Source organism: Camellia sinensis, chromosome 5, assembly GCF_055761805.1.
Source record: "Camellia sinensis isolate YWXY chromosome 5, ASM5576180v1, whole genome shotgun sequence".
In the NCBI taxonomy this organism is placed as follows: Eukaryota; Viridiplantae; Streptophyta; class Magnoliopsida; order Ericales; family Theaceae; genus Camellia; species Camellia sinensis.
Genome location: NC_138965.1, coordinates 219023366 through 219041202, shown reverse-complemented (window position 1 = coordinate 219041202; position 17837 = coordinate 219023366). Strand labels below are relative to the sequence as shown.

At 34.1% G+C, this 17837-nt stretch overlaps 1 long non-coding RNA gene across 1 annotated transcript; it reads right to left on the bottom strand.

Moving 5' to 3' along the window:
• Positions 1-330: 330 nt before the first annotated feature.
• On the bottom strand, positions 331-2491 carry LOC114266619 (uncharacterized). The gene is made up of 2 exons (XR_003630697.2): positions 2204-2491; positions 331-1518 (listed from the first exon to the last, which is right to left on the bottom strand). It is a non-coding gene; the product is annotated as an uncharacterized LOC114266619 (long non-coding RNA).
• Between the last annotated feature and the right edge of the window lie 15346 nt (positions 2492-17837).

The window sequence follows — 17837 nt, the reverse complement described above, 5'->3', positions numbered from 1 at the left end:
TGTAAACTTAAACGACAGAAAAATACATAAGAATACAATACTCATTGGTGTGGGCTCGGTAGGAAATAACCTTGTTTTGTGTATTTTAAGTTTTTTTTTTTTTTTTTTTTTTTTTTTGTCGTTTGGGGACTTAAAATTTTAGTCAAAAAATTAAAAAGTTACTATAAATTATCAAATCACTTTCTCTATTTTTTTGAATATATTTTTATAAAAAACTAAAAAGCGATGCCAAATCTTTAATTAGAAACAAATGATTTATGCATAAGAAACTGTGGAATACCTCGAGCTTGCATTGGGCTATCTTGGTTGTGCTAAGAAAGTAACCAAAGGTTTGTCCTATAGTAGATGGATGTTCCTTTACCATGTGTGATATACACTTGAATTACAGTCTTAATGCTACTTTTTTTGGGATACTATGAAAAAGAAACAAGAAGACAAAAGAAGATAAACAAACAACAGATAGGGTTAGAAGGCCCTCTTATGCACGGTTCCAATTATATCAGCAATAAACATACACCTATTTGCCTCTGTTAGGCATTCAAATACCAAAATAGTTTTCATCTTGTTCCACTCTTGTGTTTGCAACAACATCTACGAGATTGTTCTCTTTGTAATGGATGTGTTTGATGAAACATCCCATTCCTCCAAGCAAAAATCTAGCATCCTCAATTAAAGCTTGAAATGGATAGTGCTAATTAAGCCTTTTGGATTACATTTACTACATTCCAGCACTCTGCTTTAATCTCCAAGTCTGCCAACCTTTCGCGAAGATGATTCATGAGGCTATGAGAAGCATCCACATCCCTCTTTCATCTCTGAACCCGTCTTTACCTGGTTCTTCTTTTGCACAATATTCAGCTTAAGCTTACTTTACACTAAGAATGGCACACTTAATTAGTTTGGGTTTTGCCTAATCAGAGGTTAAGTGGGATTGGAGGCCTCATAAATTTTAGACTTTTTAAACATACTAGAACATTTATTGTAACTTCTTTTCTCTTATTTCCCTCTTAGCCATTGCAAAATAAAATTTTATAGTAAATGACCTTTTTCCACCTGAAAAAAAAATGTAAATTAATATAGAAATTGGCAATAATTGTGTAATGGGAGCATTAATATCAAAGTCCAAAGAGTGTTGCACTAGACTTCATTCAACTACTTACCTGGAAAAAAAAATCAAAAAAAAAAAAAAATCAAAAGCAACCATCAAGTAATATTAAAAAAAAATATTAGTGAATAACAGTAGAACATACCTTAAAAGACGCACTTACTTTCTCTTTCTTTCATTGTGATTTGTAATTTGTACATTCATTTAAGAGTGAGTATTTCAAACGCATACAGCGTGGCACCACTGTCACATGGTTATGTTATCATTGGTGCCACGCCAATATGCGCTCGAAACGTTTCCTCTTTAATTTGTTAATTCAACGCTTAAGAGTGAGCATTCCAGACGCACATAGCGTGCCATTGGTTCTAGGCTAGTGTGTGCCTAAAAACTTTCATCTTTAATTTGTCACTATCCTGCCATCCAAAACACTTATGGTAAGTATTTTGGGACAAAAAATGAAAAGAAATTCAAGAACAATGATTAATGATCTTTCTCTATAAATAACGCAATATTTGTACATCCATTTAAGAGTGAGAATTTCAAACGCACACAGCGTGGCACCACTGTCACATGATTATGTTATCATTGGTGCCATGCCAATATGCGCTCGAAACCTTCCCTCTTTAATTTGTTAATACAACGCTTAAGAGTGAGCATTCCGAACACACATAGCGTGCCACTGGTTCCACGCTAGTGTGTGCTTAAAAACGTTCCTCTTTAATTTGTCACTATTCTGCCATCCAAAACACTTATGGTAAGTATTTTGGGACAATAAATGAAAAAAAAATTCAAGAACAATGATTAATGATCTTTCTATATAGATAACGCAATATTTTCACTATCAATTAACATGGTTATAAATATTGGTCCGTATATATCATATTGATTGATACATACTGAATTTTTATCATTGTGACATCATAATACATCTTAAGACCGTGATTGGCTCACAAGTAAATAAATCATGAGCCAATTCACAACCTATAAAGCTTACTTACAACCAATATAGTTGATTTGACTGCTACAATAACTTAATTTCTTGGTTGATAATTTGAAAAAAAAAGCTTATAATCACAATAATTAATTTTCGATACGTACCAATCAGTATTGCTGCCATCGTTACACTGACCAATACTGCCACCTAAAAAGCACTCAGCTCTCTCAATGGTAAGGAAAATGTATGAATGTGATCGTGGTGTCTGAGGATTGATGTATATATACAAAATGCTCGAAAAGGCACTCAATGCTTGAAAAGGCAGCAACAGAGAGTTGGACTATAGCGAGTGGATGAGTGAGTGTGAGTGCAAAGGATACTTGCTGAGAAAAGAACAAGAAGCCACATGTATTGGTTAGATCGAATGGATAATGGGATTGGAACAAAGTCCATCAACGTGGAGTGTGACACGTGATCACTGATTACGCAGTGGATCGTCCATATACGGACCCTGCACTGCTCTCTGCCCAATGCCACCCTCTTTTTGTGGCTCCTAACGTTTCACAAAAAAATTATTTGATGATTTAAGGACACCACCTAACAATGTTCCCCGCTAATACAACTCAATCACATAACAATTACTGAATAATTAACCAGTCAAATAATGCCAAGTGTAGGATGTGAAAGCAACTATTTCATTGTACCGCTAATTTTCCCGTTTTAATGAAACTTTATTTACTTTTTTTTTTTTTTTTCGTCAGGAAAATGACGAGTTCCTTAATTCCATTTTACCGACTGCAGTCCAAATGATATTAAATAAATACTTTTGTATGTATATATTTATATATAATTTAATTTATTAAATATAATAAAATTAATGTGAAAATATTTATATATATCCCTTTTACATTAATATTAAAAAAAACTACGTACATTAAGTTTAGTATGGAGATAATAATAATAATAAAAAAACTAGTCACGAAAAATAATTATGAGCATATGCATAATATGAAACTGATTGATATTTTAATTTTAATTTTATTTTTATTTTTAAAACCTAATCAAATAAGATTATTGTAATTTATGTAGAACTTATCTAGTGCAACTTTTAATAACTTAAAATTTGATAATTAAAAAATAAAACTCAAAAAACACCCCTTCATTAATTTCTGGATAATTAACTTTCTATCTAACAACTGCATCGAATAATTTAACATAAACTCTTATAATAATATCAATTAAAAAAAAAAACTATATAATTTTGAGATAAATTGCACAAACAATTCAATTTATAACGTAGCTTTGTTATTGGGAATTAAAACTGTGTGCGTGGAACTGGTTCATTGTTGGAAGAGACAACAGGGCCACGTGAAGCATCTTGGACGAACCTGGCACAAATACGGAGAGAAGAAGCTAAAACATAAACTTGGACTTACATGCCATTTGCCTGGCAACAAAACACCACTTCTATTCAGCTCCTGCCGAGGAACTGCTTCATACAACACCCCCCATAGGCCTATTTGATGTACGAGTAGGTTTTTTTTTTTTTTTTATTTATTTTTGACTGTTTGTAATGGACACTATTATGAGATGAACAGTTCTTAGAGCTGTTGTTTGTATGTGAAATATGTATTAAAGCGTAAGAAAATAATATAAAAATTTACTTTTTAGATTCAGTAATTTGTAAAAGAGATGATAGACTGATAATTAAAGAAGACATGAAAGAGAAGAGATGATAGACTGACGATTAAAAACGATATGAGAGAAGATGTTGCGAAAAGTGTATTGAAATTATAAATAGTTTGACATTTTGTACTTCTTGTTATGAGATTAAGGTTGAATTAATAATATTTGGGAATGGTGTGTAAATAATTTTATGGTGTTATGCATATAACAACCTTCATAATTCAAAATTGTAAACCATTATGATTTTCACAAATAATAATATAATGTGAAAAATAAATGGCATATCCGGATCAGTTATGCGAAATCTTCAAATGATTCATAATTGATTGAACGTAAACCTAATATCAATATTAGTGGGAAAATGTTTCTCTCTCTTAAACCTCTTTAGAATACATTGAATTCATAATTTATTTGATGGGTAGTCTGAATGTCCTTTTATTGGTAGAGAGGGACCAGTTTCCTTATTCAACAATGATTTCACTTTTCCATCAAAGTAGGATATTTGGAAAACACTCTTTTTTATTTATCAATTAATGTAGCAAAAAATATGGAATCATAATCCTGCCAAATCTCTAATTCATATTACCATATCATGTGGGTCAACATAATGGCTAAATTTTAGCCTTACATTCTCTCACTTGGCCCCATATGATAACTTATGTCAAGATTTAACAAGGTTAATATTAGGCGCGCAATAAACCATATTCAATATTACATTTAATTTGGTTTTTATCATAATGCTATAATTAAATAGTTCACTAATATGAGTCATGGCAGTTCTGCACCAATAGTGCGATGTAATCCCTTCCATGTACTACAACACTAGCAACTAATTTAACATAACCCTTTAAGTGAACAGTATAAAGAGGTCCAACGATAATATTTTTTATGAAAGACTATTCTTATTGTCATTCATTCATTCTCATATATATACGTACTCATTTCATAATAGGAAATATATCAGAAACACAATTAATGAGATCTTAATGTGTTAAATAACACAATCAATCATAAACAACTGTTATGGATTACATTCAAGACCCAATTGGCAAGTTTCTTTATTGTCTTTAAGAGTAATCCCTTCATCAATAGATCTGCACTTAAAAGTTATGTACTTATGTGTTTTATTGACACTTTTTGCTTCTGAAATTCTTCGTTAACGATTCTATGTGTTTAGCATCATTAGAATACTTGTCATTATAAGAAAATAAAACAATTGCAAAATTATCACAATAAATTCTCAACGACTTGGCAACAAAAGTCGACAATTCCAAATTCTGAGATAAAGTTTCGCAATAACAATTCATGAATTGTGGTCTCAAAGCACATCACAAATTCAACTTTCATAGAGGATACTTATGATAGTTTGTTTTACACTTTTCTTAATATTGCTCCTCCACATAATAAAAACAAAGAATCAAAAGTGAATTTTTTACTATCAATATATCTTCAAAAGTCTAAATCTAAGTAACCAATCAATTCAAGATTATCAGACTTCATAAATGTGAGCAAGTAATCTTTTATTCCTTATGATTACTTTATCACTTATTTGATCATTAAGTTTCTTACAATAAATGTATAAAGAATCATTTCAATTCCAATTGATTTTATAAAATTTTTGCATAAGACTAGATTTATTTCCTTTTAAAATATGGGTAACATTATGTGAATATTCTTTCATTTTGAATCTCTATAGAACTTTTAATATATATCTTCTAAGACAATCTCAACAATTTATGTAATTCTTTCAGAAATATTTCAATTTCCATCACATAGATTGTCTTACTAATATATTTAATTTCAAAATTCTTAAGGAGAAATTTCTTAACTCGTGCGATAAATCATGTACATTATTGACAAGCAAAATATCATCAACATACGAAATCGTAAATATAAACTTACTCTCACTGATCTTTGGATATGTACACTAAATTTAAAAAAAAAATTCTTTAAATCCAAAGAAAAATAGTATTATAAAACTTAAGATACAATTTGTAGAAAACTTGTTTAAGTCCACAAATTGATTTTTTTTTAAGTTTGCAAGTCACATTTTCATTTTTCTCAATAAAGAAACCTTTGAGTTGATCTACACAAAATTCTTCATCTAAACTCTCTTTCAGAAAATTAATTTTCACATACATTTAATACAACTCAATATCATAATGAGTTACCAATGCCTTAATGATTCTAAATCAACCTTTTAAGAAACAAGTGAAAAAAGAATATCTCATTGTAATCAATGTCTATTTTTTGAGTAAAATCTTTGACCACATATCTAGTATTATATCATTTTATATTACTTTTAGAACAATAAATATTTTTTTATCCTTAGACAATTCAATGATATCCCAAATTTCATTTTGGTCTATTGATTTCAACTCATCATTCATGACATCAATTCATTTAGTAGAATCAATACTTTCTATGGCTTGTGACAATGAAACCGAGTCTTTACTTATCCCAATATTATAATAAGATTGTTATAGATATATCACATAATCATTCGAAATGACAAATCTTTTTACCTTATGAGATCTTCTTAATATTATTTTTTGTGATTCTTCTATAACTTTTCATTGGTGATAATTACGTTATGGAGTAATTGATTATTCATTTGTTGTTCCAAGACATTAAGTTATTTAACAACTATAAGAACAATAATTTCCTTAAAATTATGGGTAATAATACTTGTACCCAAACTTATTGAATAATCACATTTCATGATTTATCACTCTGTAGCTCGACTTTTACGCGCCCCCTTTCAGAGGTCGAAATAAGCCCAACAGTATCGGACTTCCGCGGTTCTGAATCTGATTCCATAAGTGTATTGTAAAATAGATAAATACCAAAGAATCCAAATCTGACAAATCTTTTGAAAAATCGATTTTGAATCAAATTGTCAAAAATAGACTGCTTTGCCAGATACAGAGTCGCCACCTAAATATTTTTTTGTGAAATTTAGGAAACCCATGTCTCACGCCAAAGGCCACGTGTCCGTCATCACCAAGATTGTCTCAGCTCGGGAACTTAGGTACGAGAGGAAAAGGTCATGAATTGGGCACCCCCGCTTGCCCGATCAAAGATCGGCCTCTACTAATCGTAATATGAATCTTACTTTGCATTTATATGTTCTTGTTCCAGTTATTAATCTAGCATTACTATGTGATGTGTACATACAAGTATAGGTTAACTTGCAATAATTGGAACACTTGAGTCATGTTTGTTTTCTGAAAAGAGTTTGAATTTTCCACTTGAAAAGTGGGCTTAAATGTGCATGGCTCAAATTATTCCAATTCAAGTAATTAGCCTTCATCCACAGGCATACAAGCAGGTATATCAATTAAGCACTTAGCCTCATGGTAAGCATGCTAAACATGGCAACAATCACACTTATGCAATGTGCTAAAGTATAAAAACTTACCTCGTACTCCAAGCCAAAAGAGAAACCAGTTAGAAAAATGCATGATCCTAATTATGTAATATGGCTAATGTAACACATACGATATGCAATTAAATAGGCTCGGCTACTAATATGGCATATGAATCAATTGATAGTATGCAGTTAAACATGTATTCAAAGAAGTATGTAAACAAGCAATTTAAGATGATGAACCGAGCCCCGGTGCATGTAAGACAAGTGGATGCAAACATGAATAATGCTAAATAAAACGTGATGTCCCTAATCTAACCATCATAAACGATTAAATAAAAGGGAGAAAGACATGAGATTGGAAGACATACACATTATTACAAAATTGCACCATCACATGGGAGGGTCTGAATGTCTGAGTGTCCAAATTAACTATTTATTACAAATCCAAATGAATAAACAATTAAAAGGGCTGTCTAATTTATTATAATAATACATATGCAATGCTCGCGTGATGCTCATCGGAAGCCACTCTGTCTGTCTTGCCTTGTTGGGAACTGTTCTGTTTCACCCTCAGTCACTATTGTAGTCATTACTACTAACCAAAAGTGTACGGTTTGCCATATATTGGGGTCTGGATGACTCGTAATCGATTTGAGCTCAAATAAATCCGACCATGCCTTATGTCTTTGCAGAAGACTTTATTCGTGCCTGAGGTGAAAACAGTGCAGACAGGGTGTTTTGAATTCTGTTTGACCCTTTCACACTTCTTTTTCATTGGAAAGCCTCAAGAAAAGGATGGAATTTGTTTCTAAAATCATTAATGAGCAAGTTGATTGCATGACGATTTTGGGTACAAGTTAGACAAAAATTAATAAATGAATGGAACCACACCTCCCTCCTATTATATTTTGAAGTCAAAGAGGAAGGTAGAGAGTTCATCTAAACCATCATCATGAATTGATGTTTAGACAAGCCTTGACACAATAGACTCGGCATAACGTCTGGCCGAATCCAAGCAATATATTTTATTTTCTTTATGTGGATTGATTCATTTTAGTAATTTTTGTTAGTCCTTTCCATTCTTTAATTCATTAAGTCCAAGGTGACGATTATGTCCACTAAATGAGAAGGTCCCCAAATAGGACGTAATTCTTAATATAAAAGAGAGATTATACTGTTGGCGATGAACCTCCGTAGAGATTAAGCCATTAAGCATAGATCTCTAGTTCATATTTTGAATAACTATCAACCATTTGAAATCACCCTCAATTTAAAGAAATTGATGAGAGGGTGTCACGACCCAAACCTACCCCTATGGGTTTAGCATCGTAACCGGCTAGTAATCCGTGATTACCAAAGGCCTGTTTAACAGTAATAACAATCATATAGAGTAACGGCGCTGGCGGAAGCCAAACAGTAAATAAAAGATGTCCAATGAGCTGTGAAAACCTGAATGCAAAAAGACTTTTATGCACAAGCCACATTCATAACCAAAACTTATATACATACGTCATATACACGTGACATCCGGGTTAAGGACAAAATCCCTAAAACATAACTATACAGTCAAGTCTTATTCATCTATTACAAAACAGAAACAAAAGGGTGAATCTGAAACACCCCAAAACAGTCGTGGCTTGAACAGACTTGGAACCTCGAAGTGAGGCGCGATGGTTAGCTTGACAAAACAAGAGCTTAACTTGACGCTCCTAGCCTCGGTCCGGTGCCTGGACAACTATATATAAATATAAACAGTGAGTTAAAGCCCAGTGAATAACAAATGCGTAAAGGGATTTAGAATGAATATCCTTCTTTAATTAAAACAGTCATTTGCATCAGTAAATCAGTTATTCAATCAGTTCATGGCATATCAGTCATTTAGAATTCATAACAGTCATATGTGGTACGTCCAATAGCAAAACAGTATAGTAGGTCTTAATAGACCAAATAGTCAGTTGATGGCCATCATAACAGTAAACAGTAGTAGTTCCAAACATTGGAACTGACAGAGATCTCTGTAACAGTAGCAGTAACAGTAGCAGTAACAGTATAGTAACAGTAAGTTGTTATAGATGCCACAAATACAGTTTACAAATAGGACAAACATTCATTTAGTAAGTAATGTCATTTCAGAAAGCGGTACAGTCAATCGTTCAGAAATAATTATAATTGAACGTATCTTTACAACATTGTTGCTCATAGAGTATTGGGCTAAAGATAGGCTAGTCAGCGTCCTCGGGTGCCAACCCTACACAGTTGCAAAACGAACACACACTAAGTTACACACTTGGGATTAATAACTTAGCCCCTTAACTTGACGCGGTGTGGTTCTATAACATTATCCTCATTAAGATGCCTTAAACATGGCCTAGGAATGCCTAGGATGGGATGTGGATGCAAAAAAGTACTTTAAAACACTTTTCAAAATTTGCTGAAAACAGGGGTCTCGCTCGAGCGTGACTTTCTACGCTCTAGTGAGCTTACCAAAACAGAGGGGTCGCTCGAGCGTAGACTCCCTCGCTTGAGTGGTTTGTAAAAACATGAAAAGTACTGGATGTTGAAAATCCCCGCTCGATGCTTGCTCGAGCGTGAGACATAATTCTTCGCTCGAGCGTAGGTCTCGTCGCTCGAGCGTGTGTCTGCGTGCACAAAAACCTGAGAGCTTGCAATCTACGCTCGAGCCAGCATTTCGTCGCTCGAGTGAAGCTTTGAACAAAAGATGGTCGCTCGAGCGTGGAAACCAAAATCTGGAATTTCTAGATTTGCTCCCAAAGCTCAAACCAAGAATTAAACATATCAAAACTCAACCATTTGGGCCAATTTTCTAAAAAATACTTGGAAACTCATACTACAACATGTTTAGAAGATCAATTTGTAAAATCAAGCCCAAAGGTAAGCCAATTGAACACCAATATCATAGAAACTTGAAGAACAATGCAAGAACATAACATGCATGAATTCTTATGAATTCCAATGCTCTAAAACATGATAAAATGAAAGATTGAGCTCAAAACTATGGTGAATTCATGGACTACAACCAAAATGTGAAATTACATGTAAGAATTTTCATGAAAACAACCCCAAAATTACATGATATGGGCATGCATGCATGAATGGACTCTTAATTTAACACATTAAGCTAATTCTTGACTCAAATCACTAATTTCTTATGAACCATGCATGTAACAACTCAAATTCATAATCAAGAGGGTGAATTTCCTACCTTAGGTCTTGAATTCCAAGTATGCTAGCTCAATTTTTGCAAATCTCTTTAATTCCTCTAATTTTTCCAAGCCAATTCTTGTTGAAATCAAGTTTTTCTCCTACTCTCCCTCCATCTCTCTCTCTCTCGGTTTTGGTCTAGAAGATGAACAAAATGATGCATCAAATATGTATAAGGTGTAATAAAGGTTGGTCAATGAGTCAAGCTGTCACGCCTCAAACTCGCCCCTAAAAGTTTGGGCATGACCTATTTAGAACCGGATACTTAACCCGATATACAAAATATATGGGGCTTGTACGGAAGCATTTCACAACATAAATTAATGTAAATAAAAGAACTACATCCATTGAGCGACCACTATCATGCCAGTATCACAAACAAAACATAAGGCAGATAAACATACAGTGATGTGCATCAGAGAATTTAGTTATGTACATATATATATACAGACCTAGCCCTCCAGATTGGGCGTATAACAAAACATTGAAAGGTAAAGGGATTATATACACTTCAACCTTAGACAGACAATCAGGGTACAAAACCAAAAGCTTAGCAAAACCCCATAAAATGAGCTGTTTTCATATAAGTGCCTGGACCCTCTGAGGTTGACAAAGGAGGAATGGATGCCATGGGTTAAGACTGACCTCCAAGTGGAGTGCCTACAGAAATAAACATAACATAAAGTGAGCCAAGCTCAGTGAATAGTAGTATGTAAACAATTTAAGAATTAACTTGTATTACAATGTACATGTATCAGTGCAGAGAGCATATTGCTAACTTTATCTTGTCATTATTTCCAGAATGGCCTTAGGCCCAAACTTTAAATAGAATGGCTTCAAGCCCTTGATCAGAGAATGGCATTAAGCCCTTAAACATATCGGTATTAAGCCCTTTTCATGCATGTATGAACTCAAGAGGTGGCTCGCACGGATTCTAGAGGTAACTCGCATGGCATCACTTAGTTCCGTGCAGCACTTTGTTTCATACTAGCTGATCATACAGAATGGCCATAGGCCTTACATATGTCACAGAATGGCCATAAGCCTCATAACGTTCACAGAACGGCCATAAGCCTCATAACGTTCACAGAACGGCCATAGGCCTCATAACGTTCGCAAAATGGCCATAGGTCTCAGTTCACATATATATGGACTCAAGAGGTGGCTCGTACGGATTCTAGAGGTGACTCGCATAACAGCACTTAGTTCCGTACAACACTTTGTCAGAAATCCTTAGGTCTTAAAGACCGAACCATCCATATAGTGTCATAGTATAGCATAACATACATGAACCACGGTATTATTATCCCCGAGCAAGGGCCTTGTGCTAAGGATGCCATGAATACTTATATACATATAGACAATCATTCATTAATTCAAAACGTAACATATCAGAAAATAGAGCATTTCTTGTTATATCATGTCATTACAGTACACGTAATAAAGACAAAACAGTTTACATCATAATGTGAGTTACATGACGATGTCATTGATATCTAATTCTGTCCTTAGGATAAGTCATTCGTAAGTCAATCCGATGTTTATCATAATTCTTGGCAGTTATTAACGTATAAAACTATCCGTGGTCTTATCTCATTATTCATTCTGATGATCCACTCTGGGTAGATATCTATGCCATAAGACGTGTGTTGAACCAAATAAAACTGTAGAAGTTCATGATAAGTCATTCAGAACATCATGTTCCTGTTCAAAATATCATGTTCCCATTAAGTGGGATTTACATTCATAATTTCTTTCCGTTAACTAATTGCATAGTATTAATATTCGTATGTAATTCTTGTGCGGAGTTCATAGGTAATTTACGGTTATAGCACATTAATGATAACCATTAACCGTAACCGGAATACCGAGTAGGTTCAGAGTCATACCGATGTACGCCAAAATCTTTTAACGTTCACATAACTTCACACCGCTTTCCAATCAACATAATGTTAACGTAACATAACTACTTGTGAAGGGCAGAGCGTTAATAGGAATTATTAACAGTAAAGAAATGTGCGATTACAGTGCTACTACTCACAGTGCTTTAGCAGAGTGCTTGCCTCTCCCGGGTTATGACCTACACGTATGCACAACTTATTCATTAGTTCTTTTTCTATCTTAATTCATTTTCTGCTTCATTTTACTTCGAACGAATTTACAGGCATCTTAGGGACATCAAACACATATTTCAAAAATATCAGAGGGCTAAGCACGCAAAACGGAGCGAACAAAATTTTGCAGCTTGGGCCGCACGTGCGGCTGTGAGCCCCGCACGTGCGGCAAGGCTTCCCGCACGTGCGGCAGTGGTCCCTGCACGTGCGACGATTCTGGGCAGATTGCAGTTCGAAAATCCAGCAAAACCCAATTTTTGGTACACTTTTTCAAGGCTCAAAATAGGTTCTTTAATTGATGAAATATGGTTCAAAATCATGTGTATAAACATTATGTAAGCTCAATATAACTTGGATCTTAATCTTTAAAGTTTATAAACATAACCGAATTCCACAATACTTCCAATTCCCTCACATATCCACACACACATACACACACATATGCAACCACATATCCATATAGATGGTTTCAAGTTGATAATTGAGGAAATATGTTGGACTTCCAAATCAATTCAACACAAAAGATAATAACTCTATTAATCCCTTAGCACAATAACATAGAGGAATTTCTTCTATATTCAATGAGAGGGTCAAGTAAAAATGAGTAGACATACCTTGGGTCAAATTCCCTACAATCCTCTAGATTTTCCCCAATTCTTTCCTTGAAGAACTTTGCTCCTCCTCTCTAACCCTTTTCTTTCCTCTCTCTACGTTATTTTGTATAAAGCTCCAAGTCAAATATTTAAGATAACATAGATATATATATATATAGAGAGAGAGAATAGGAAAAAAATCAATCAATTTAATCATTCTAAATCAAATTCCTACAAAAATGCTTATTATTAATTAAAAATTATGCTGATCTCAAATATAAGATTAATCTCGGGTTATTGATCTCCTAAGGCTTTCAATTCCTGATCCAAACATTTTAATTGTGACAGATATGTTTTCTTATTAAACAGATATGGATCTATAATCATAAGGTTCACTTAATTAAACCTAATTTCTCATGAAATTTCACCATAAGTATTTAAATGCGCAGAATAAAGGGACTGAAAGTATATCAGAAAACATGTACGAGGGTCGAGTTATAACACTCTCCCCCCCTTAAATAAGTTTGGTCCCTCAAACTTGTTCTACCATGTAACAGATTAGAAATCTCGGTCTCACACCCTCGTCCAATTCCGTTATAGATGTTCAATTAATCCCTTCGTTCGAACCATTCACAGATGCATCCAATATTTATCATAGTTACGTAAAAAACATCTCATAGTGCTATCCAACTAGTCGTTTCAATGTTTATTTCAGGTGTGTAGAAATAAAATATCAATTCCATATATTTATTTCATAGGATCATAAGTCGTATGAGATGAGACCACAAAGGCTCACTGCGAAATACTCAAGGCATAATTCCCAAGTAGGCAGGGTTTATAATCACAATATTTTCCTATCAATAAGGTGCATAACATCAATTTTCGAAAACAGAAACATAATAGGTATCACTTCCTTAAGTACATAATGCATATATTCTTATAATAACAGAAACGTTCTCTACTATGTTCATGACCAAATTGATCCAGCAGTCACAAATAAATTGCTTAGGTACGTTGCAACTAACTTTATTCTTAGTTTCTAGTATTTCTCTATTTCCGGAAACATATCAAAGTCATATCGTTATATTGCTTCAAAACCATATATACTAATTCTTGACAAGGTCAGAACAATGGGAAGAAGAATCCCAATCAATATCGTTAATTCTTTACAGTTTCACTTCTAAATACAGTAACACAAGGAGAACCATATAACAAATCAAATAATGATGGTACTACCAAAGCAAAGAACATACAGTTTTGTAAATTCATGCAGACATACCTTGTAGCCACTCGGTCATGTCATTATAAGTTCAAATCTGAACAATAAATACGGCTATAACAGCCATTATTTTGAGCAAAGGGGCCACTCAAAAACAAAACCAGAAATCAAATTCAAAATCATGCTTGACTAATCAATCATAACCATAAGGTGTAACATCTTTCTTTAATAAACATTTCTTCTTGTTACAGCACAAATTAATTTGGCCTCTTTTTAATCATTTCAATATTCCCCTATTCAGATGGTTCTTTCTTTTCCTACTATAAGACACAAGATCAACCACATGGTTTCGTATCCATAACTTATAATTACCACCGTGGGTCAGCAATAGCCATACAGAAATTATAGGCCAGTCATCTGGCTCGGTCAATTAACATAACAGAGTATCTAGTTACTTCATATACGTAAGTCCTACTAGGTTCATTCATAAGGTCAACAATTTCATTACATATACAGTAATCACATCCATCCAGATTCCAGAATGTCTAGGAATTCAATAGTATAGCAACAAAATGATTTGACCATTCATATCAGAGTTAGGATTCTTAGCAAGGTCAGTTCAATATGATAGTAAGTCAATTCGTAATCATATCATGAGTGTGGTACACATCGATATAAGCATACAAAAGGACGTAAATGCCCAGTACATGTCGTTAACCCACCATCAATATCGAATATCTCCATGTCCTTTTGTTTTATCAAAGTTTACCACATCATACAAAACAGTTCATATTATAGCTTCCAATACCAAATAGAGGACTAGAGTGGCAATTTGTAATATTCAGTATTTACATATCTACACGGAAATACATCACAGAAATGATTCCTTACTCTTAAGTCCCTCATACACCTAGGCAGGGTTTTCGCTCTTGCAGTAAATTATCCGATTACCAATCACATACTTTAGTCTCAAGGTAGTCAATAAATACTTATCCTTCAACTACAGAATAGGGATTAATTTAACAATTTGCAATATCTAACATTTGCATAGTTACACAAAAATATTTCACAAAAATGGCTTCTCAATCTTAAGTCATTAATATACAGAAACATGTTTTTAATTCTTGCAAACACGTAAGGTGGGTAAGGTCCTTCATGTTGTTCAACCATTCTTTATAAGAAATCCTGATTGCGGATTACAATTTATAGATAACAAAACAAATTATAGATTGCAAATAATAGAGTACAAATTTTAGATTACAGGTTTCCATAAACAACTTACACAATTCTTAAAAGGGGTCATTATATGCATAACTTCTTCTTACAACCAATTGTACAACACAATTTCAATTAGCATACAAACACATCGCATCAAAATACTCAAATGTAGTAATTTCTCAAAATCACAAATCTAAACATTGTTATGACAAGGAAGAATATGTCATTTTCTTTAGTCTTAGAAATATGCCATACTTAGAATTTAATTACTTCATCTAAACAGATGATACGTAACTTCCAATCCAAAAATAACAACCGATAGCATACATCTTACTTAATCATTGGCATATAGATTGTCTTACCGATCAACTCGAACCCTCACTACGCTTTCATAGTGCAACACTGTTGATTCAATCCATCTACATGTCTTGCCTTGTTCACCAATCTACGTAAGATAAATAGAGGTAATAATTCCCATAATTATTCATTATTTAAATTTTCACAATTCCTTTTTTCTTTCTTATGTTGTACAATTTTCCTTTTCTTTTTATCTAACCAGGCGGAGGTAGAATCTTCCAGACCTTCCATCTTTATGCTCACCATGTTCTGCATAGCAATTAATCATAATATATACAAGGAATGTACAACAGACATAAATAGTAACCATTGCGGTTAACGATATCACATGTACCTTTATCGTTGCTATCAATTTCTTTCATATACACTAAGGATGTCATGCATGATGCCTAAGTCTTTTCTAGACATCCTAAAGCTCAATGGATTCGTGTGTGAGATAGCAACTCATGCTCTGATACCACTTGTCACGCCCCAAACTCGCCCCTAAAAGTTTGGGCATGACCTATTCAGAACCGGACACTTAACCTGATATACAAAATATATGGGGCTTGTACGGAAGCATTTAACAACATAAATTAATATAAATAAAAGAACTACATCCATTAAGGGACCACTATCATGCTAGGATCACAAACAGAACATAAGGCAAATAAACATACAGTGACGTGCATCAGAGAATTTAGCTATGTACATATATATATACAGACCTAGCCCTCAAGATTGGGCGTATAACAAAACATTGAAAGGTAAAGGGATTATATACACTTCAACCTTAGACAGACAATCAAGGAACAAAACCAAAAGCTTAGCAAAACCCCATAAAATGAGCTGCTTTCATATAAGTGCCTGGACCCTCTGAGGTTGACAAAGGAGGAATGGATGGCATGGGTTAAGACTGACCTCCAAGTGGAGTGCCTACAGAAACAAACATAACATAAAGTGAGCCAAGCTCAGTGAATAGCAGTACGTAAACAATTTAACAATTAACTTGTATTACAATGTACATGTATCAGTGCAGAGAGCATATTGCTAACTTTATCTTGTTATTATTTCCAGAATGGCCTTAGGCCCAAACTTTAAATAGAATGGCTTCAAGCCCTTGATCAGAGAATGGCATTAAGCCCTTAAATAGAATGGCATTAAGCTCTTAAACATATCGGAATTAAGCCCTTTTCATGTATGTATGAACTCAAGAAGTGGCTTGCACGGATTCTAGAGGTAACTCACATGGCAGCATTTAGTTCCGCACAACACTTTGTTTCATACTAGCGGATCATACAGAATGGCCATAGGCCCTGATGTCACAGAATGGCCATAGGCCTCACATATGTCACAGAACGGCCATAAGCCTCATAACGTTCACAGAACGGCCATAAGCTTCATAACGTTCACAGAACGGCCATAGGCCTCATAACGTTCAAAGAATTGCCATAGGTCTCAGTTCACATATATATGGACTCAAGAGGTGGCTCGTACGGATTCTAGAGGTGACTCGCATAACAGCACTTAGTTCCGTACAACACTTTGTCAGAAATCCTTAGGTCTTAAAGACCGAACCATCCATATAGTGTCATAGTATAGCATAACATACATGAATCACGGTATTATTACCCCCGGGCAAGGGCCTTGTGCTAAGGATGCCATGAATACTTATATACATATAGACAATCATTCATTAATTCAAAACGTAACATATCAGAAAATAGAGCATTTCTTGTTATATCATGTCATTACAGTACACGTAATAAAGACAACCTAGTTGCATATCGAAAACCTTAGAGACTGTTCCAAACTAGGACAGGTTGCTTACCTGAGTGCATGATTGTTTGAAACCGCATGCATGTGTAGTGAAACCCTAGCACCTGACGAAACTAGGACAGGAAAACCCTACCCCACCATAGGGGTATTTTGGCTCTCACTTGCTTGATATGTGCTGTTAGGGTGTGTCTCTACAGGAATGTATGTATCAATTGCAAGTCTGGGTATCAGTCTGAGGACATCGGTGTTTGAGGGTAT